The following is a 22,566-nucleotide window of genomic DNA, read 5'->3' on the forward strand; positions in this document are numbered from 1 at the left end:
TTTTCAGTGTTGTTTTTATTGCTGCTGATTGTTTTGTTTGTTCTTTTGCTTGAAGCAATGTAATGTAGCAGCACGAAGACCTAACTAGTTCCAGCAGGAAGACAGCCAATACACAGATAATTCATGAGTAATTTCAACGTACAGCCATCTTTCTTAAATTCCATGATAGCTAATAAAATGGATGGCGCTTTGTTTCTGTCCTGTTCCAGAAACAAGCTCGATTATATAAAAAGATAAGTAACAGTGAAAAGAACGTGCTACAGTATAAAAGATCCTGGGCTTCGGAGCAAGTCATCTGTGTGATCAAATCCCTGTAATGTGACCTTGTGACGTAGCCTAAGGCAAGTTTTTTACTTTTCTATGCCCTCAATAGAAGTAATAACATTGCTCTTATAGGATTGCAGTGGGAAATATATTTAATAATGTTCTTGTAAGCATGCAGAAGTGCCTGGCACACACTAGGGAGTCATCATGTTTTCCTCCCTCCTCCTTTCTTCTCTTTCTGATGGATACTTCCTAGTGGAATTTACAGAATGGAAAAAAAAAAAACCCCACATAATTCAAGGCATAGCTTAGATATTTCAATTTTTTTTTTTTTTTAGTTTTTCAGTACCTGTAAATGACAACATATTACCTCTAGAAATTATTACAGATGACAGCTATTGTTCACTCAGGGATGAGTGGTACATACTTAAAAGATGCCAGTATGGACAGAAAAGGAAAGAAGAGGAGGGAGGAGTTGTAAGAGTTATGGTAGCAGTCCAATCAGGTGGACCAGAGCACAGCAGCGGAGGAGCGATGACAAGCATATGGAGGAAGCATGAGTCATGTGGACCACAATGGTCAAAGGAGACGAGAGGAGAAATAGAAAATGGAGCTAATTAGGCGGCTAAATTACCCATTCCCAGCTGTAGTCAAGAACATTGGTCAGAGCCCATGGTGGCTGAAAATGGGAAAAATAGGCAGGGTGGAGGAAGGAATTCAAAAATACAAAAGTAGCAAGACAGATGGCAAAGGAGAAGAGATAAAATGCTCTTAGTTTGCTATTTCCCACAGGTATTATGGTAGTTGATATAGAAGAGATACATAGGGAATGTCTGTTAAAAATTATGGAACTTTAATAAGTGGGGCAGGTGAATCAACTTGACAAGGATTGTAGCCAGCTGCCCAGCACAGGAGGATGACTACTCACTGAGCATGGTCTTCAGTAACCAGCATCCTGGGTATCAAGAATTCCTATGTGTCTTCGAAGCAGCAAAGAAATTAGATCGATTCCAGTGACTCCATCAGGAGAAAAAGTACCAAGACTGCATAGAGCACCTTGTGTGTGATTCTACTGAAGGCATCATGAAAATGATGAAATGGGATACAGGGTCAGAAGAATTGGGATATATGAATTGTTGAGATTAACCAGGAAAAAGGAGGAAATGGAGTTGCAGTGAGGATGGAAGTTCAAGTTAATGGGAAGGAGACAGAGCAGCACATCTTTGGTACTTTATCAGTGTTGGGCAAATTTTTTTAAAACAACAACAACAACAACAACCACCAAAAAAACAGATAGTAAAGGTCTCAGACTTTGTGATGTGAAAGTTAATTTTCTGGGTCAACTTGACTGGGCTAAGGGATGCCTGGATAGCTGGTAAAGCATTATTTCTGGGTGTGTTTGTGAGGGTGTTTCTGAAGAGATTAGCATTTAATCCATAGACCAAGGACAGAAGGTGACCCTTATCCATGTGGGTTCCATCCAATCCAGTGAGAGCCAGAGTAGAACAGAAATGAAGACAAGGGGCTAATTCTCTCTCCGTGGAGCTGGGACCTCCATCTTCTCCTGTGCTTTGACATTGACGCTCTTGGTTCTCCAGTCCTTGGACTTCAGGACTTACACTAGCCACCCTCAGGGTGCTCAGGCCTTTGGCATCAGATTGGGAATTACACCATTGGCTTCTTCTTCTCAAGCCTTCTGACTCAGACTGAATTAACCACTGGTTTTCCCAGTTGTCTCATTTGTAGTGAGAAGACTGTGGGACCTGTTAGCCTCTATAAATATGTGAAGTAAATCCCATAATAAATTTCTTCCTATATGTGTCTTAAAGGTCCTGTCTCTCTAGAGACCCTTGACTAATACAGTGGGTAATATGATCTCACAAATACGCTGCTCTGTCCTTGTGGTATAAAAACAGCCACAAACGGTACCCAAGCAAATGAACGTGACTCTGTTCCAATAAACCTTTATTTACAAAAAGAGATGGTGGGTCAAATCTGGCCCATGGCTCACAGTTGCTGACTCCTGTAGTATATTCCGACCTCTACTGGGGAAGAGAGATTGGAGACACTGTCAACAAGGACTAAAGGAGATCGTTGGGCAGGAAAATATCACACATGGCAGGGCTGAGACTATTTAGAGAAGATTTGAGAAATACCTCCAAACCCATGTAATTTTTGACCTCATTTATGTTAGGTTAAGTAACGGTTTCTCAATGTTTTTCCCCACCCACAATCTCCCCACCCCTTCCAAATTGTAAAAATAATTCTGAATTGCTGGAGTCATGTTTCTCTATTAATTCTCAGGATAACCGCCTGAATGTTTAGGGTATCAGTGGACTACACACGTTTGAAACAGGTGAGGATAGGGCTAACCACCTGCCAAGTGAGATGTTTTTATTTAGGGGTTCCTCACGGTGCCACTTTTATAGGAAAGAGCTAAAAGCCCACTCTAGCTCAAAAAGGCATCTGAATACGCAACATGCATTCAGGACATATGCTCCAGGCGTGGAGAACAAGGTACCCCTGGGCCTTCTGCAGGAAGCGAATGGTCTGTCACTTTTGTATTGAGAAAGGCCAGATCTATGTAAAATGCAGGAAAGCATGTCAGTGGGGAAGTTCAAGGAAAGTCTCCAAAGAGTATTTCAGCATCACTGAGAGTGGGGACATGTGCCGCTGCTGAGGGACGAATGAAGGACAGTGGGGGAAGAGGGGTGGAGGAGGAGATGGGAAGGGAATGAGCATCTGTTGTACTGGGTTTGTGAGGAACCAGGAGGCAATTAAGGTTTTGAAAGGTTTGAGGGAGATTCGTTTGCCCTGCCGGGAAGGAATTATAACTAGCTCAGCTTCTAGGTCAACTCTGGCAGCTGTGGTCTGGAAAAGACTCTCCAAATATAAGATATTGTTACATATTTAAATTCATGCTCCACAGTACACACTTGGTTCTGAATACTAGATTAGTCAATGTGAAAGAAAAGGGTGAGTTAGGTCCAGGTGGGATGGAAAAGTACCCACATCCACACAGACCCATGTGCACACACACACATAGGGATGCATGAATAACCATCAACATATAAAGGATTTATTAGCAATTATGAACACTTGTTAGAAGAATTAAACAGGGGATGATAAAAAAACAAATAATGTAGCTGTGTCCAGATCATTACTCACACGGCTTGGATACTTATTTACAGACATGTTGAGGTAGATAGCAAAGAAATATAGTTGATAATGATGATTTCTCACTAGTAAGAATTAGAAACTGGGCTCCATTCCAGGCTTGATGACTGCATGTTGCTGTTTCTAAAGCCAATGGAGTGTCTTTCTCTTTGGGGCACCATCTCTGCTGAAATCCTTCTTTGGACACAGTTCTTTTTTTTTTTTTTTTTTTTTTTTTCCTTTTCTTTGGCGACTTGCCTTCTTCACAGACAGAATCTGGATCTACCTTACTGCTCCCAGGACTGTTAATTCCTTTTCATCTGTTGCTTATCCTTCTCCATCACAGAGGAGAACGCCTCAGCCAATCCTGGGAACAGGGAGCTGCTGAGCTGTAACGGGAGAGGGTGGGAGTGGCAACTGCTCTCCTGATTGGCATCTCAGGTCCGTATCCCAGAACTTGCCTCTGTCTTGATTCTATCCTCATAGCAATCTTGGTGAGACAGTCTCGCTGTTTTGTCTTTGTTTGCTTTGCTCTTAGGATTGCTAGATGTTATCAGTTAGTGTAAGAAGTTAACTTCAATTTAATACTTAGGAACGGTGCAATGTATAGAGGAGGCATTCTATCTTCTTAATGATTTGAGTGCTGGACGGGTCAATATTTCAATCTTTTTTGATTGATAAAGTAATGAAGGTTTTCCAATACAGACTTTCCCAGATCATATTTATTCGTCTTACTGCTTCTGCTCTTTGCCTCTGCGCTGGACATACCACAAATGGGAAAACTAAACTGGAGAATCATTATGTCTCTCTTTAATTCAAAGAATTGTCATCTGAGACTTATCCACAACTCATCTCATTAAAGGAGCACTAATAACCCCCCTAGGAGACACCCTTATCTCATGATAAGATGGGAGAAGCAATGTCAGGAATTTCAGATATACAGTAACTCCATGAATTAGTGTGAGGATGATAAATACTGCCTGATCTTCAGTAACTGCAGACCCGTAGACAATGAAAATCTTTCTAGGAACATTCTAGGGTATTAAGCAGATGGCGTGTGAACAAATAGAAAAGATTCATTCACTCATTCATTTTTTTCTTTTATTCATTAAGTATTTATCCAACACCTGCTCTGTATCAGGTGCACTGGATTAAGCCGAACTTATGGGACGGGGTTGTTTCAATGATCTTTCCTTTCAAAATATAAAGGTGATTCATAACTGTAGTTTAACTGTGTACTTTTTAAAAGTGTATTGTTATATAAACACACCCATGAAGCAGCAGAGAAAAAAGACACCTTTCAGAAATAACTTTAGATTTAAAAATTATGGCGACTGCAATATTGGCTGTTAGCCTTTGATAGTAAATAGGTTTACTCCTGCCTCCTTAGATGGCGTGTTTTGTGATTTAAAAATGTCTGTGTAATTGAAAACAACCTCTAGAAAGTTTAAAAGTGTCTCTTTTTAAATTTTATATGCATTCCAGGCCCCTAAGAGAGAAGCATTTTCCTAATGCAATTTTTCCAGACTTTCTCTGCAGATTCTAAACCGCTCCAAGTTCAAGACAATTTTCTCCCTAATCGTATAAATATTTTATGTAAGTATAATATTCTACTGTATTAAGATAAGTCAAGTTTGCCTCAAAAATTTAACTTTGGGCAGATTCTTCTTCGGACAATTTATCTGATATATTCTTCTAATTCAGAGGGACTATACTTTCCTTAGAGTTCAGAATTTCATTGAATTTCTGAGAATAAAAATGCGAACCACTCATTATTTTTGCCTGTGGGGGAAAGGAGTGAACAGGGCTAAATGAAATCCAAGAGTAATCCTTAAAACTCATTTTAATGATGACTTTCAATTCCTTTCTTTAATAAAGCTTCTTGGTGAGGCTCAGGAAGGGCCGGCAGGAGGGGCTGCCTTGTCTAATGTCACCCCCCTCCCTGCCTGCAGGCACCCTGGAACTGAAGGGACTTCTGGGTGAAAGGGGCAAGAGACAGGCATCAGAAGAACAGGAAAGGAAAGCCTTGAGATGGAGCACAATAGAAATTAAACCGATCCTTCTTCCCACGCGCTTCTACTGTGATTTATTCTAGTTCCATCACATCCCTTCCCACCCTGCAGCCTAGGGAACCAGGTGTTTGCCTAGATCCATTGTCCCTGATTCATTAAACAAATATTTAATGAGCGTTTCCTGTGTGCAAAGCACTGGGAGCCACTAGAGATGAACAGAGATTGTGTCTTATGTGAGCATGTCTCATTTGGTATATCTAAGATACCCTCATAAAGGACAGAAATGTCCATGGTTTCAATGTTCAGGGTAAACCTACCAGTTAGAGCAGTAAGAAGTATGGAGTTTTTTCTCAGTCCCTACACAGGCACTCTTTTCATTCCAGTGTGACTGATGTTGGTCTTGAGCAGGTTTGGTTTTCTGACATAATTGTTTCCGTCCCATTTTAGAGGAGGACTGGTGTAATCCTTTGGTTTAAGGGTACCCAGGGTTTGCTTTAATCAGACCATGGTAAGACACACAGACAGGGAAATGACTGTCAGGAAGGAATACATACATACATATTTTTTGCTTTGGTGTCAGATCTACGAAACCATTGCTAAATCCAAGGTTATGAAGATTTATCCCCATGTTTTATTGGAGAGTTTATACAGTAGTCCCTTGGCATCTGTGGGGGATTGGTTCCAGGGCATCCTCGGAACACCAAAATCCAAGGATACTCAAGTCTCTTACATAAAATGGGGTAGTATTTGCATATAACCTAGGCACATCTTCCTGTACACTTTAAACCACCTTTAGATTATTTATAATAACTAATACAATGTAAATGCTGTAAATAAATGTAAATACAATGTAAATGTTATGTAAAGAGTTGCTGGCATGTGACAGATTCAAGATTTGCCTTTTGAAACTATTTGTATTTTTTCCTAATATTTTCGATCTAGAAGGAATAATTTATTTATACACTCACAAATCCTTAGAAACAAGAGACATGTCACACTGTAGGGCTAAATGGGGAAGCACTTGGGTCAGTCAAGAGGCAGGGGGAGTGAGGGGAACACGTGGGCAGGAGCTTGCATGGTGGTTTCCGTGGGAAGGATGGGCCAGGCAAGATAAGTAGATTTAGGATTGGCTAGTTTGAATAATTTCAGTGGGTTCTGGGTCATGGAGACTGTCCCTAGTTTTCTGATGCCTGCCTCCCCAAATTATTAGGACAGGGGAATAAAAGCCCTAAGTGTGAGAGCCCCACTGTGAGCTGGCTGGGATGTGGGCTCTGGATTCTTGGTTTGCATATGAAAGGTGTGCTCCAGGGAAGTGGCTTGTGATCTCTAAGGATTAGCTGACCTTGGTAGGGGGAGCAAGGCCCAAAGATGTCAGGGCATCAGAAAATTAAAAACGCATGCTACTTACTACATCCTTTTAGATGTATGGTCTGTTTCTAAGCTTTCCTATTACCATGAAGAGCTCTAGCTAAGTCCTAGCTTTAGATCTGTCTGTAGACCATTTCTATGTCCCATCTCAGTTGAGTGCCCCCTACAATTACACCTCTTCATGCCAACTTTTGGTTCATGGTTTATGCTGATCTGTTCATGCCCACTGACTTATCTATATGCACACACACTCACACATACACACACACACAGTCCTCATCACAAAATCCAGGACTAACTTAAATATCATTTGAAACTGAATTGATTATACAAATTATGATACATCCGCACAGTGATATTCAGTGTAAAAAACTTAAAACACAGTTTTGCATAATATTTAAATAACTTAAAAATACTCATCATATTCAATAATAAAAATAAAACCCAAAATGTATATGAAGTAACACCCAATTTTAACACAAATACGTAAACGGTGAGTAGATATGTGAACATGCGTATTTATCAAGAAATGATGAAAAACATGCCCAAATCATATCAATTTTTTCTTTATACTTTTTTGCATTTAACATATATTACTTTTGTAATCAAAAAAGTACATTTTACTTAACAAGTAAGGGTTTATTGTCTAATAGAAATAGAACTAAATCATTTATCCAGCCGATACTTTTGAGCATCCACTGTATGTAGGCACTATGATAGATATTGCAGAGTCAATATGAACAAGTTCCTGCCTTCTTGAATTTTAGAGTGGTGAATACTGATAAAAAAATTAGAGGATCACAATATCTCAGATAATATTTTATAAGATATCCAGTAAATGCTTATTTAATAATCAGAGGAAAGAGAATGGTAGGTTGACTGTACAGACAAGGAGAGAATTAGGACTTTAACAGTATTGTTTCAAACATTAACACCGTTGTAACCACTGGACCAGCTCAAACCGGTCCTACTTTGTCAGTAACAGGATGTCTAGTTGCCTTGCAGACATAGCAGAGCCCAAACTGCAAGTCCTGTAACCTGCGGACTCACAGAGGAGGAATGCGCTCTTCAAATAACACTCAGAATATTTGGTTCCTCCATGCAGAACCAGGAAAATCAGAACATGATCAGAATTTGAAGGCCAGAGAAACGAGGGATTCACTGTCCAGGAAGATACGGTGCTGAAATCTGCCATTCCATGCCTTATCATAGATGGCCTCTAAAGCACTCTAATGGAAACCTGTTTCTGCCCACCAGCCTGACCTCCCTCACCCATGAAAGACTAACCAAGCCACAGACCAGGGAGCCAGATTTGAGAGCCTTGCCTCCTGTCCCTTTACCAGTCAACCTCAAAATAAAGCCTTCTCTTTTCTCAAAAGCCAGTGCCGTTGGCTTCTATGCGCTTCGGGCAGTGAGCCCTTGCTCTGTAACTTCATCAACTACTTTTCTACCTCTTCTACTTTAGAGCCACTTCAAAAGCTCTTAAGTAAAAATAACTCATTCACTCACGAGAATCAGTCTGTGATGAACTTCACAACACCCCAGTGGTTTTGAATCACCTCTGACCCTAGCGTCTGACATACAGTAGCATCTCTGTAGACTTTCTCCAAGTCTCCTTCTAGAGGGTCTAGGCTGGAAGACGTGCTGGGTGTGGAGTCTAGTGTGTGCTGAGTAAACACAGGGGGCCGGCGAGGAGAGAGAAGCCAGGAGAGGATAAACACGTTTCTGGGGGAAGTGTGCAAGCTGGGGACTCTTATCCAGGAGCAAGTGGGGCCTTACATGAGCATAGTCAGTAGTCCCAGTCACAGAGCTCAGAGGGTTTCCAGCCACAGGCATCTCAGAACAGCCATTGTCAGGACTCTTGGTCTCATCTGTAGAATTGTCTCACTGAACTGAAGCCAAGCCTGGTCCTAAACACTTCTAAGTCAAGGGGTGCATGGGAATCCAGGGAACACCTTTTGCCCACTGGGTCCCAAAGCTAGTTTCAGGAACGAGAAAAGGGAAGCAACTTTATGCTGTCTCCCATGAAGGAGCAGCTGGACCATTGGTGTACAGCCTACCCTGGCTAGCCTGGACCGAGGCACGTAGGGGGAACTGAGTTTGCTCCCTGGGGCAGTGGCAAACTAGAAGTGGGAAATTTATGCACTTTCAGAAGCTGCCTTTAAGAAAAAGAATACATTATACAGATACAAAATTAAGTACAAAAAATGAACTTTTTTTGGAAAGGCTAAAGAAATTTTGACAAATTACAAATAGGAAGGCACTGACAATACCACATAATGTAAAAGTTCTAGAAAAATAACAGTGTATTTTTATTAATTTGATGACATATCTCAACATTATGTTTCTACTTCTTTCTTTTGATAGATAATCTTTTTTAACTTCATATAGAAATACAATATTTTGTGATAATTTTTAGAAATATGATGGATCGAAATTTTATGAGGATTCATATTGTTATTGATGATCTATGATTATTATGGATAATTTCCTTCCATTTGAAAATTAGCTGCTGGTAATTAATTTCTGCTTGGATTTTAACATTTAAGTTTAAACATTTCTTTTTGTTGGATTTGGATGCTGATATGTTGACAATTCTGTAAGAAAATTAATCTAAAACTGAAATTCCTTGAGTAATCTAAATTACTTTAAAATATATAAACATGTTATATTAAGTACTTTAATAACAAAAATATTCTTATACTGCATAGCCCCATTTGTTGGTAAACACACATAGATGTTTTTTCACTGGAACACTGACATATTCAAGCTATTAAGGTGATCTAGTGTGCTCTTCCAACAGGACATTGAGATTTTATCAGGACAAGATTCACTGACATACCAAGATGTGATCCAATACAGAAGGATTAAGAAAACATAGGATTTTACAAACATAAATGTACTTATCTGTGGCACTGCTACATATTTGTGTCCTACAAACTGAGAAATTCTGACATATTCTATTTCATGTGATTCCTATCAAGTAAGAAAATATATGGTGTGTGAATTATAATTTATACAGCATTATCCAGCGTATTCTGGACAGACAAAACTATTTTTTTCTAGGCATAAAGGATCACTGAACTCTCTGAATAAAAGTTTATACTGTTAATTATTAGAATAAGTTCCCATAATTCTAGTTTTATACATTTCAAAGCTTGTGTTTCCTCTGCTACTCAGAGACTTCAGGTGCCTGGCACCATAAGATACTATCGTATAGTGATATGACCTCTCACCTTTCACCCTAGGTCATGGCAGTTGGATCATTCTTGAAAGAGATTCTTAGGCAGTGGTGGCTAGTAATAACCCAAGTACACAAGGAAGTAGCTGCGAGTAACAGAAAACTTCCCCGCGGAACACACAGTGAATATTTCTCGAGCTCAACGTTACCTTAGCCTCGTGTTAAAGTTGTCCGTTGTCGCTCCAGTGTCAAGTACAGGTGGGGGCAGGGAAGAGAGGACAGAGCCACAGGGTTTAATCAGTTGCAATTAAATTGTCATATTTTGCAAAAATTCTAAACAGACATGGTTTTGTAACTGCATTGCTTGAATCTCTTCCTTGGAAAAGGCTCATGCGTTGAAGGTCTGTTAGTTTCATGGAAAACCTGCCATTGGCGGGTGGACGTTGGAGTATGTTTCCGAGACACTAAGACAGCAGAGATAAGGAGACAAAGGGTTTGTATTAGGTAGAGGGAGCATGAATTTTTTTCTGATTTGTTATCCCACTGAACTAGAATACTTCACAAATTGTATTTCCAGTTGTTTCATAACAATTTACCATAATCTTGGAAACTTAAAACAACATGAATTTATTATTTCACAGCTCTGTAGGTCAGAAGTCCTGCATAGCTCAGCTAAGTTCTCTGCTTAGGGTCTCACAAAGCCAACATCAAGGCATAGGGTGACTGGACTTTTATCTGGAGCATTATTTCCAGGCTTATCTGGGCTATTGGCAGAATCCAGGTCCCAGCAGCTGTAGGTCTGAGGTCCCTCGGTCCTCGCTAGCTCTCGCCCCTGGGTCCGCTTTCTGTTCCTCGATACCTCTAGCATGCGTTCCCACACCGTAAAGAGTTCTTCTTGTTCTTCCAATACCTCTGACTTCTCTTCCTGCTCCTCCCGTCATCAGCCAGAGAAAACAGCATTTAAGGACTCAGTTAGGTCAGGAACACTCAAATAATCTCCTGGTCTTAAGGTCAACTGTGTCATGGACCAAAACATAATTATGGGGGCGATATCTCATTACTTTCATAGGTTCTGGTGAGCAGGAGGGGCATCTCTGGGGGATGATTTAGAAATTCTGTCTGCTACACATATGAAATAGAATAGAAGTTTCCTCTCTTTCTTTATTATGGAGAGTTTACCCGGTGACAAGCATTTTGCTATAAACTGTCTATTGATTATTCTATTTCATCCTTCTAGCAAGCCTGCAAAGTTAGTGTTAACCTGAAGGAAGTCAAAAATTCTTATGCCAACTTCAGAAGTACAGAGGAAATGTACACTTTTCTCCCCTTGAGCTGATCTAATCTTCCTGTCCAACTGAATTATTTTAGTTTAGTCCGGTAACCTTAATACAAGGCAATAATTCAAAAATTCTCATTAGGTGAAAATTTTCAGTATCTTTTTAATAAAATACCGTCTCTCAGAGTTCTTCCCTGCCCCTTCCTCTTCCCACAACATCAGCTGATGTTATCAGTTGCCCGAAATAACTGTGCTTGGTACCCGTTGTTCTGCTGGCCGGTGACGCTGAGACCTCCAGCTCCTGCCAGGTCTCCCCTCTTATTTCTTCCCCTCTGCTCCCTCCCCATTCTCTGCTCCTTTCCTCTCTTCTCTCGGTCTTCTTCAATTTCTCTCCTTTTCCTTCCTCTCCTTGGCTCTTCTCTTTTGCTCAGTCGTCTGCACCCACAACTCAGCCCTGCCTAAGCCCTGGCCAGTACTGCCAAGTAGCCTCATTTGGGTCGCACTCTCTGACATTGAGGGTCCCTTTAATTGATCAAATATCCCTCTGGCTTTGGACTATCTGCCCAAAGAGAGGGAGACTGAGGCAAACACCAGACTGCCTGCTTCCTTGTGCCCTGTTTCCTTTCTTTTCCCACAGTCAACCTGGCACCTGCATCTCCTGGTTCATCCTGTATCATCCAGGCTGGAAGGAGTGTGTTCCACTTGCTCTCAGTCATACCCACTCATGGTCAGACTTCAGTGAGAACTGAGAGTATGAGTGTGTGGAGAGATCAGGGCAGGCTTTCTCAGCACCAGCGCTGTTGACATTTGGGGCTGGATAATTCTTTGTGACGGCGCTGTCCCATGCACTGTAGGGTCCCTAGCAGTATCCCTGGCCTCTACCCTCCAGATGCCAGCAGTACAACCCCATCCCTCCCAGTCACGACAACTAAATATGTCTCCAGACATGGCTCATGTCCCTAGGGGGCTAAATCACCCCCATTCGAAAAAGCTGGTTTAGGTAAGTAACTAAAACGGGGATTATAAATATATACCCATTATATTTCCCATTTTCAGATTAAAAAAAAAAATTTACCAAAGGTCCAGCAGATCTTGAAACAGCAGAACAGAAAATCATAACCAAGTTTGGCTTTAAAGCCCATCTTCACTGCCAGTGGACTGTGTCATGGTCCACATGTTGCCTGGTTCAGACAGGACGACCCTTAGGCAACATTAACATCATAGATCCCTGGAGGGAAGAAGCACAGAGAAGGGGAAAGAGCAGCAAGAAGCCAGCGAGCTGACAATTCTCTGAGCATCTCATCAGACCGTCTTACATGGACATGCCCCCTGGAGAAGCGCAGAGCAGAGCATAGGTAGGAAGCCCTTGGAATCCCAATGTGTTTGACTTTTATGGGACTCAGGAACTGCCAGTGAATCAAGAGGCACTTCACTTCCCAGAAGCCAGAGAGGAACTTGGCTTGCCCCTGACCGACGCAGAAAGCAGGAATGCACCTTAGACTCAATACTTACATCTTTAGCAACAGTAACAAAAGTGTTTTAACCAACACGCTCTAATTCTTTAAAAGACCTGTTTTCTCAATTTGTTTGCACACCAGAAACCTGAAGTGTCACCTGCTGGCAGAGATACGTTATTGTCTTTCCATCACCCCAAAGCCCAGCTCAGGAGCTGACGGTGAATAGGGCGTTGATGAATTTTATTGAATAACTTCGTGCTGGCCTAGTGCCAGCTCCTCTTGACATAGTCAGTAAGCACAGAAGACGTCCTACAATTAAGTGTTATCCCTCCCTTTTCCTACTTTTTCCTTTTTAAAAATGAAACTGTGAAGTTTGGCTTAGAGTGACTATTGACCCACAGGTGGGGAGTTCTGTCCTTGGGTAATTAAAAACAGCCTCACACGAGTGACAGGCTGGGAGGGCTGCTCAAAGAGCAAACATTTGGGAAAAGCTGGGAACACCTCTACATGGTGAAACCTGGGCTCTGATGACAAAGACTTGGGTTCAAATGACAGCTTTGCTCTGGGCAAGTCATTCAGCTTCTCTTAGTTTCTCCTTTTGCAAAATGGGTACTCAAACTTCCAGTAATGTTGCAAAGCTTCTTATTCCTGCATATAAAGCACTTAGCATATCCTTAAGATCTTCACTCTTTTTAGTACTTGACTTTATTTTTAGAGCCACCCCTTCATCAGTAGAACATTTAAACCACCTAATTGAAGGTTTTACTTATGTCATAATGCAAAGGAAACATTCGAGCTACCTTGAGATAATTTTAGTATTTTATTTTATTTTCCCTAACCTGTCACATGTGCTAATTAACCACAATCTTACATTGGCCTTATAGCAAGCTGAATCAAAGTTATGCCTCTGCAAAATATCTCATGGACTCCAGGGTGTCTCAGAGAGAGTTAAAGTGGACATCACCCAAGTCAGAATGCCACACCACAAAGAGTGTATTTCTCTGTGGGGCTTTGCGGGCATGCAGCTTGGGTCGACTCCCAGCTCTGCCACTAGCTGTGTGATCTCAGGATAATTTCTCACACTCTCTGACTCAGGGTCTCATCTGTGAAGAGGGGGTGGTAATAACAGTACCTACTTCATTGGGAGTTTGTGAAAAAGATGCAAAAACTTAATACACTTGGAGCCCTTTGATAGTGACTGGATTATAATAAATACTCTATAAATATTCATTCTTATCATTTGAGGGTACTGAGGGCTAGCTATTTTTTCATGCTCTATTAGGAGTGAAGACCAGCTTTCTTTGTCAGATTCCCTGCATCCCGCCTCCCTCATCCACAGACACGCAGCTCACTCCCTCCATGAACAGGGTGGCCTGAGCACCTACAGGGCACCAAGCCCTCCTCACAGGTCCTGTGATGTGCTTCACTTGAGTGCCAGGTTAGAGATGAACTTCAAGAATGCAAATAGTTTTCAACTCTTTAGACCGAAGTCGCACCGTTGTATGGATGGCCTAGACTGCAGTTTCACGAGGCTTCCAAAGACACGACCCGATTCCTTGGGAAAGAGGTCCTATGGTGGATTAAAAATACCTGCTGTGGGTAAAAGAGGAGGAAGAGCTAAGTATTTTCCATCTGTGAACTTGTCCATGGCTGGAGATAAGAGACAACACTTAAAATTTAACAGTTTGAAGGAGATCCTAAACTATGTTCTCTATTGAATTACACTTGCTACACTATGGGACCCTGATTTTGCCTTCCGTGGGGCTTCAGGGGCGAGTGTACAGAGGCTGGGAGCAAGGAGAAGCCCACCCTGGTGCAGGTGAAAACAGGTGCATTGCCTGGTAAACAATAAAATAAGCTTACCTAAAAGTTGGTCTCGTTTTGATTTTCACTATGCTCCGGCAACTTTGAAGAAAATTGGTAAAAAACCATCATTCCTCCCTAAAAAAATATTTTGTTGCTCTAAATACTAAACAACTCAGATGTTTATTGACAGATGGATGGATAAAGAAGATGTGGCACATATATGTATACAATATAATATTACTCAGCCATAAAAAAAGAATGAAATCATGCCATTTGCAGCAACGTGGATGGACCTAGAGATAATCATACTAAGTGAAGTCAGTCAGACAGAGAAAGACAAATATCATATGATATCACTTATATGTGGAACTGAAAAAAATACAAATTTTATTTACAAACCAGAAATAGACTCATAAACAAAGAAAACAAACTGTGGTTACCAGTGGGGAAAGGGATAGGGCGGGACAGATTAGGAGCTGGGGTTTAATAGCTACATGTTACTATGTATGAAATAGAGAAACAGTAAGGACCTACTGTGTAGCACAGGGAACTCTATTCAATTTCTTGTAATGAGTTGTAACGGAAAAGAATCTGAAAAAAAGTATAGATTTGTATATACATAACCGAACTGCTTTGTTGTACACATGAAACTAATATTATAAATTGACTACAATTCAATTAAAAAAAACACACACATAATAAAGATGTTTATAAGAGTTGTACATGCCGGATACTTCGAAAAGAGTGTTATTTCAGGGAATGGATGTGATCGCTCTTCTGTCATGCATTTAGCCAAGTGTTTATAAACATTTGTAATAACAATGTTTATTAAAAAGTGGTACCCACTTGGGACAAATAAAACTGTTTTTTAAGTGAGAAAAAAACTAAACAGGTACTATGGTTGCTGTGAAGTTTTTAATAATATATAGCTAAGCTCCAAATTAACACACTTTTAGTACATCTCCTGTGACGAACATTATATTCTACTGGAAGTTAACTTGCAAAACCCTCAGCTATAAAATTGGCCCAAGACATATGTGGACTCAGCTATACACATTCATTTTCACAGTGAACAATAAAAGTAAGTAAGTAAACAGTTCAGAATTGTTCAGGCTTATCTCAGGCATGGTCCCAGTCTCCCACCACTGTCCCCCTACATATTTCTGTATTTAGAGAGCAAATTTGACATAAACCACGCTAACACTAACTGGAAAGAAGAAGAAATGGAACTGGATTGCCTCAGCTCTGTCATTTGAGGTGCAAATCATTCCATGAACTTTGAGGAATTTCTGCTCTTTTATAAAAATGTGTAATTAAAATGACTAACCTATTACTTTTTAAAATTATTATTATTATTTACTGCTATGATTACATAAACAAAATTCAAGATATAACTTTTCTGATTATTGTTATTTATTTTCACGATGAATGCTGAAAAAAACTTGGTCATATAGAGGATGGAGTGCTAAAATCTTATCTACTTCAAATGTCGTGCACACTTAGCACACTACTGTTTCTGAACTTCCTTCTGCCCTTTCTACTGCCCTAGTCTGCCACTTTATTGGGGAAAGACTCTGATAACTGCTGACTGTAACATTTCCTCCATCTATGTTATTATGCCTTTAAGCAAGTCAGTTTCCAGTTGTAAAAATGGCCCTGAATTTTATCGAAATGAGCCCTTTTTGCTTTTGACAGCCTTACCATTACTCTTTCATATTAAACTGTGAAAGTAACTCCCATGTTAATTCGCACAGAAGTATAGATGCATTTTTCGCTAATACGAGATTTTTTGTTATTAACCAGAATAACCATCCATAACAGACTAAGACTTAACATATTGTTCCTTTCATCAAGGAATTTACATTTAGAATAGATGTAATCGAGGCAGCATGCAGATGGTGAGGAGAATGGTGCCAAATGTTGCTCTCTCAGAGGAAAATGACTTCAAAATATGCTTGCACACAGGTACACAAGTGAACGGCATAACTACAAAGTCACGTGACTAGTTATCAAATGTCATAGAACGTAACTATTTAAATGTCTGATGCTCTCTTCAAAGAAGGCTCTTTGGGGGACTGTGTACATATCACCACAATGCTGTCTTTGCGCATGTGAGCTGTGCAACTCATCTTCAGACTGGAAAAAGCCTGTGCTGTATTAAAATTTTGTATATTGATATAGATCTTCGTGGCTTATCACCATGTGGCTCCACTCAGTTGGATTTGGTCTCTCAACCAGAATTAAGTTCCTCAAAGTCAGATTCTAAGCTTGGCATGGGGGACCTTGGTCTGGGCTGGGAGACTCTGCCAGTGAGAAATGGGGGGTCCTTCAGCCTACGGTCTGTGAGACCCCTGGGAGGGGGAGCTGGGAGGGGGCGTGGTGTCTCAGAAAGAGCGGTTAACCTGATGGCTCCTTGAGATCCCAGGGGCGGGGGATGCCGGGGGCTGTGTCCGCATCCTGCAGGGCCAGTCTGGAGGTGGCCTGGCCGCTGGGGCCACTTGAGTCAGCCCACAGGGCTACACGTCTGCAGGTGCACTGGGTGCACTGGGGCTTAGTGCTCAGAGCTCATCGTGGTGACACGTCAGGTCCTCGCTGTAGCTGGGGGCCTGGCTGCCCATAAACATGTCCCAAGATCTCAGCCTTGCCCAGATGTCCGTCCTCGTCCATGTCTCTCTCATGCAGCAAGTGGTTGGCCCTGGGTCAGGAGCACCCGGTGACCAACCTCACTGCCGTCCTAAGTCCGGGAACTGCTCCCGCTAGGTCTGCACCCGGGCTGGCTCCTCATCCCTGGGCTCCACCGAGCACAGACTTGAGAAAGATGCTAAAGCGTGTAATCCCACCAGTGAGCCATTTAGGGAGAGCTTAGTGTCAATGACCAGGCATCCCTCCTACCTTGGGTGTTTGGAGGCACTCGCATTATTCAACCACCCAATTTTTAGTGACCTTGCTGGAATGATTGTCAACATTCTGGTTTAGTAGGTGCAGACAAGACAATCCTTCTGCAAAATCCAGGGGCAGGGATTGTCGGTTACACACTGTGATTGCTGTGATTTTAATCCCGGAGAAACCAGAACATGAGGCTCAGAGTGAGTTACAGACGGGCAGCCTGAGGAGGTGGGCGGCACTTCCCTGGGATGCTGGTGCAGCCTGTCTGACTGGGCATATGTGAGCATCCGCGAGGCTGTGGTACCAGCTGGCAGAGCCTGTCCTCTTTCTTGGCTGATTACCTCCCTCAGTGGGTGATCAGCCAGGAAAGCATATGGCACACACCCCTACCTGATTCAACCATTCCCATTTCCAGAGACTTCTTTGACTCCCTCCTCAATACTTGTACGGAAGTAGGTGCTCCTCCTCAGCGTTCCCACAGCTCCCTGTGCCTGATCCTACCACAGTTCACCATGCTAAGCGATTATTGTTTACTTGTCTGAATTATTGTTCTTGACTGAATTAAGCACCATTTCAGTGCTGAACTTTCTTTTATCTCTGTCCCCCAAAGCCTAGCACAGTGCTTGCTACGTGATAAGTGCTACAATGAAATGTGCTTGAAGAAATACATGATCAATGGATGAAAGAATGAATGAATAGACTTTTTCATTTGAACAAATTGTATCTAAGGCTCTGGGGGCTCACCCAGGAAGCTGAGGTTCCGACCGATGATACGCTGAGTTTTGAGGGTCAGGCCCCCTGAGAGGCTAACTCTGAGATGGAGGTTGACCTGCAGAAAGTTTAGAGATGAACACTGGTGGGGGAAATAAAGGAAGGAGGAGGGAGCAGAGGGAGAAGTTGGTGTGTCTTGCAGTCACAGAGATTCAACCTCCACCTGTGATGAGCCTGCACACCTGTGCCTAGGTGTGTCAGGCACTCAAGCCTCTACACGCCCACACAGACCAGCCATTGGATGTCAGGGACATAACACACTCTCAGTAAGTTCTTACTGAACCAAGAAATCCTAAAGAGAAGCTACAGTGAATAGCTCATCAATTTCAGAAATTCTCTATACGGGGAATGTTGAAGGACTTGCTAAGTAAGCCAGGACCATTTCCCTGGCTCAGGTCTACCCTGCTATATGCCAATCGGAAGCAGCGTGTTATGTCCTAGTGGTTTACGTCTCACCTGAGGCCAGGATCAGACTGCCAAAGGCAGCTGAGATCCTTTGACACTCCCTCTGGTACACTCCCACAGCTCCAGTTCCCAGTCTCACTTTTAAAAGGTAACGGATGCTTTGTCCAGCATCTGGCTTCTCCTACCTGCCTTTTGTCATTCTGTCACCAGACCCTGAATGGGGGAAGAGCCTCTCAGCAGGAAAATTCACAGCATCATAAATTCATAATCCATTTTTCTCCATATGCTCCAACCAACTTGTGATGTTCATAATTAAAACTTTATGCAGACTTACAGCTACTGAGACAGGTTGATTCAGTGCTGGCTGTAGAGCATCGTAAATCACTGTGGCTTACTGTATAATTGGGCCCCAATAATTATTCCATCAACGTTAAGCAGAGCTGGCACTGGGGGAAAAAAAATGTGAGGCAGACACACTCTTCTTTCAGGACTGCTTCACCTGCTTCATTGTTACGTGATGCGCTTTCCCTATCAGCCCTTGCCCTACTGCCGTTACTTCATTTTTGCCTCCGGGTTCCCAGTCTTCCTTAGTAAGAAAATTTCCCCCACGTTTGTTCCAGGCTGCATTAAACTACACTTCTACCAAGAAACCATCTCACATCTTCCTGTCTCCCAGTAACCTGGTGTGTGGTACCAGCACTGCTCAGGCGGAGGTTTTCTCTGTATCACCTCATGGTGCACTCTGCGGATGGCCTCTGGGCATCACCTGCCTTGAATACTTGCTTTTCTTTAATGGCCGAAACGGTCTCTTTCCTGTTTTCTCAGACTACATTAGAGACAGCTTGATGTCTTGGACAATACACATGATCCGGGGCTGAATACTACAGTAAAGTAAAAACTCTTGCCCCCTATTCCAGCTCTGCAAGGCTTAAACGGCAACCCCCATGCAGCTGCCCACTAATGATGTGCCCTGAGGGGAATTCGGGATGGAGAAAGACGGGAATCATGCTGTGCTTCGGATATACGGGCCCCTAGACAGGTAAGACGCATATCTAAGGAAAATTTGCAATAACCCCAGATTCCTGCATCTTCCCACATATAGAAAAGCACTAAACATTTTAGTGTGAGATGTCTGCTCTTTGTGATTTGCGGTAATCTTTTCATGCTTGACTACATGCTTTTCCCAGCAAAAAAAAAAAAAAAAAAAAAAAATCATATTTATCTGGCGTCTCCCCTGTATCCTTGTAGTAGTTCCTCAGAGCTCTCTGAGAGTCTCATCTCTGGGCTGCAATTTTCAGGAAGGTTCCTGCCTAAAATGCATAAAACTGAAACTCCCTGCTCTTACCTCGTGCGTTTTGTTGTTGTTGTTGTTGTTGGTGTTGGTTTTTCAGTTGACACCATATAGCTCTGTCACTCATTAGCTGTGCAATTCTGAGTCTTATTTAAAACCCCAATCACAGTGTTTTTAGCTACCCAATGGAGATTATGCAAATATGACAGATCTTTGTCTTGGCTTTTAGCTTTGTGAATTTGCACAAGTAATTTAAATTCCCTGAATCTCCTTTTCCCTTAGCTATCAAAAGGAGAAAATAAGAAAGTCTTTGTGTCTTCCTAGTGAGGATTCAAATGAAGTAATACATGTAAAGTTCTTGCCATTGAATATGGGTTCAATAAATGTATTTTCTTTTTCCCTCTTACCTATTAAAATTTTAGTGACCAATAGTCTTTTTTTTTGTTTGTTTTAGGTTAATTTAAGTGTGACTAATAGTGGAGATTTCATGGACCTGAAAAGGTCAAGAAGTGGAAAGTACTTTAATACTTTTGGGACTTTAACTTGCCTCCCAATTCTCTTAGTATAGAATAATGTTTATTGAAACATCAAAGCAAAATATTGTGAGTTTTAAAATCCATCAAAGCACCAGAGAACTGATATCTTGCAAGTTTGTAGTTAGATAATTTGTATCTCACTTGAATGGGCTGTTTTTTAGTAAATACAGATGGGGTAAGTGGAGAGAGCATTTGAAACATCAAGGAGACAGCCTCTGTGCCCTCTTCCTTGTCACATTTAGACCCTGACTTCCACCAGCACTCTGTAGGTGGTGTGCAAATCATCTGTCTTGTTAGAAATCAGAGTGAAAGCTATGTATATGTCTTCCATTTTAATATTTTAATATATATTTTTTACTGTTGACTGTAAAGCACATCTTTGCACAGATAATGCCAGAAAGCTTTAAGAATTTGAGTGTGTAACTTCTGTCTGGCCAGACAGAAAATCGTACCCTGAGGGGAAAATCACGAGGGCCCAGCAAATGCATCAAAATGCTCCAGATTGAAGCTGGAGGGACCAACCAGCATTAGTCCTTACAGATGAGACCACAAATGTCCCCACCCAGATCTTCAGAATAAGAGACCCCACTGGGCTTGGGGGCCAAAGACCGGCTGGGTAATACTGCATGTTGATAGACCTGGAGAGTTCTCTGATCCACTTGACGAGCACCTGAAATGTAGGCGGCTGCTCAAGGATTAGGGGACTTAAAGTGCTAACGCATTTTATAAAGCCAAGTTCCAAGACCAAATAACATGAAATGTCAAGGCTTTTGAGTTATCACCTGTTTTTATTTATCTATGTCTCATGGCTCTATTATTGCAGACCTTTCATCCCTAAGTGATTCAGTGATCTGCTGTGATTCAGTTGGAATTGACCAGGTGCCAGCGTGCTCCGGGAGCAGTACTAGCCACTCTGTTGAAGAGGGAAGAGAAAAAATCCCAGATGATGAAGACGTGGCCACATACGTAAGAACTGTAACAGCTACTGGAGGGTGAATCTAAATAATACCGTGCTGTAACACAGCTCAGCAAAGGCTATGGAAGTGTAGAATAAAATAGACTAAAACTGGATGAATTGAGGAAAAAGCAGACAGGATTTTGACAGACAGAGAGAGCTGAGAAAGCTGTATCAAGGCAGCTTTATGCTTTACATCTCACCAGATACGTGGCTCTTTTCCCCAAATAATTCTTTTCTCTTCGTCACTACTATAGTGTGTAATTGCTTTCATTGTTATGTTCTTTCTTTTTTGTTGTTGTTGTTTTCTTTTTTTAACACTATTTATTTTTAGTTTTCTTTGGTAATTGGGTTTGATTTTATTTAATTATTATTATTTTTTAATGGGGGTACTGGGGATTGAACCCAGGACCTCATGCATGATAAGCATGTGCTCTACCCCTGAGCTGTACCCTCCCCACATTGTTACTTTCTTTTTATCACAAAGCACAGCTACAATGCTATGTGAAGTATACTAGCCAAGCATTAGACTCCCCCAAAACAAAATTTTTCTTTTAACTCAAAATGAGTCATGAAAAGATAATGAGCGATTCCATCCAAATTGCTCATTATGCATACTTAATCTGTGATGACAAATAACTCCAAAAAAATTACTCTCCATCCCACTTCAAATAGTTATACAACTGTGATTGGCACACTATTTCTTCTCCCCTCACAATTACCTCATTAAATCTTTCCTCAACTTCAGTTAATTGATTTAATAATCTCCCTGGTTTCACAAATCAGATTCTTTCACATTTAAATTACCTGGGATAAATTAGGAGTTTGGGATTAACAGATACACACTACTGTATATAAAGTAGATAAACAACAAGGACCTACTGTAGAGCACCAGGGACTATATTCAATTTCTTATAATAAACTGTAATGGAAAAGAATCTGAAAATACATGTGTTTGTGTGTGTATGTGTGTGTGTGTGTATATATATATATATATATATATATACATATATATATAACTGACTCACTTTGCTGTATACCTGAAACTAACATTGTAAATCAACTATATTTCAATAAAAAATAAAATTAAAAAAAAATTACCTGCACAACAAAATTATATATGAAACTGAGAGTTATAAAAATAACTCATTGAATCTTTAAAGTTGCCATTAATATAGTATCTGCATTTTGGATATGAATTT

General features: G+C 41.2%; 1 non-coding gene across 1 annotated transcript; it reads right to left on the bottom strand.

The window, feature by feature from the left end:
* Positions 1-21,748: 21,748 nt before the first annotated feature.
* Positions 21,749-21,821, bottom strand: TRNAD-AUC (transfer RNA aspartic acid (anticodon AUC)). The gene has a single exon. It is a non-coding gene; the product is annotated as a tRNA-Asp (tRNA).
* Between the last annotated feature and the right edge of the window lie 745 nt (positions 21,822-22,566).

The sequence above is a fragment of the Camelus dromedarius genome, chromosome 4 (genome assembly GCF_036321535.1).
Source record: "Camelus dromedarius isolate mCamDro1 chromosome 4, mCamDro1.pat, whole genome shotgun sequence".
Lineage (NCBI taxonomy): Eukaryota > Metazoa > Chordata > Mammalia > Artiodactyla > Camelidae > Camelus > Camelus dromedarius.